Source organism: Fulmarus glacialis, unplaced genomic scaffold, assembly GCF_000690835.1.
Source record: "Fulmarus glacialis isolate BGI_N327 unplaced genomic scaffold, ASM69083v1 scaffold33992, whole genome shotgun sequence".
Lineage (NCBI taxonomy): Eukaryota > Metazoa > Chordata > Aves > Procellariiformes > Procellariidae > Fulmarus > Fulmarus glacialis.
This window is the reverse complement of record NW_009199021.1, coordinates 375-1,606: the sequence shown is the minus strand read 5'-3', so window position 1 is coordinate 1,606 and position 1,232 is coordinate 375. Positions and strand designations below refer to the sequence as shown.

The 1,232-nt window shown below is 52.4% G+C and overlaps 1 pseudogene across 1 annotated transcript; it reads right to left on the bottom strand.

Annotated features, from left to right (window-relative positions):
- Positions 1-223: 223 nt before the first annotated feature.
- Positions 224-592, bottom strand: LOC104073376 (annotated as a pseudogene). Its single transcript, XR_683483.1, has one exon. The product of XR_683483.1 is annotated as an ATP-sensitive inward rectifier potassium channel 8 pseudogene (transcript).
- Positions 593-1,232: the final 640 nt, after the last annotated feature.

Below are 1,232 nucleotides of genomic sequence, written 5' to 3'. Positions count from 1 at the left end.
TCCCTCTCTTTCAGATCCTGTAAGGAATCAAAGAAATCTACAGTACAGTATTTTCCAAGCCTGGAAGGCTTGCTGAATTTACGTAATCTAGAGGAAAACACTGCACTTTTCAACTGTCTCAACCAAACACAACGGTTCATGTAAACCAAAAGCTGCATTTTAGGCATCGGCAGGACAGCAGGCAGCTCCGTTCCCCCCCTTTCTTCATCCCACCGACCGTACTTTACCTGACACACGTCACGCATGGTGTCCACTTCGTGCTGTTCGTAGTGCTTTCAGTGCTTGGGTCCATGTCGCCGTGGGCAAAAGCCACCAGCCACCACATCATGGCAAAGAGCAGCCAGCTGCACAGGAAGGACATAGTAAAGATGACCAGCGTGTGACGCCACTTCAGGTCCACCAAGGTGGTGAAAATGTCTTGCAGGAATCGCCCCTGCTCACGGATGTTCTTGTGTGCCAGGTTGCATGCCCCGTTCTTGGCGATGAAGCGGGCTTTGCGTGGCCGGTCTCGGATGCGCGGCTTGCGCAGGTTCTCGGCAGCGATCCGTGCCAACACGTACTCTTCAGGGATGATACTCTTCCGAGCCAACATCTTCCTGTCACCATAGTCCACTCAGCGAGATGCGAAATGGGGGGTAGTCCCTCTAGTGTGTCTCCACAGGGCTCACTCTACCCTGCAAAAAGAGAGAACCTGGTCAGATTTGCCACCACGCGCTTCCGCAGGAAGCCCCGATTAGGTACCACGCACCAACAACCATTACATTAAATGTCACTGTGTGACTGCTTATTCTACAGTGCCCTCCCTTTTTCAGACCATCATTTTTATATGAGCAAGTGGTATGAGCTCGCAACAGAAACGGAAGATGCTATTTTGACACTCCTTGCAGGAAGGGAAGCTGCAGAACAGTCTTGCAAATTTGGTGTAAAGTAACATGACGTACAACAGGTCGGTTCCTCAGGCTGTTTCTCCAGGAGGTAGCCGTGCCCAGGTGGGTTCCGCAACCCGGAGCACTAAGTTACTCGCATCCTTCAGGACCTGAAGAATCAGACTTCTCTGGTTTGAACCGAGGTTAGTCTGCAGAGAGGCCGTGGAGACTCATGTCTTACGGCTGTAGCTGCGCGGTGCAGCAACATGACGTACAACAGGTCGGTTCCTCAGGCTGTTTCTCCAGGAGGTAGCCGTGCCCAGGTGGGTTCCGCAACCCGGAGCACTAAGTTACTCGCATCCTTCA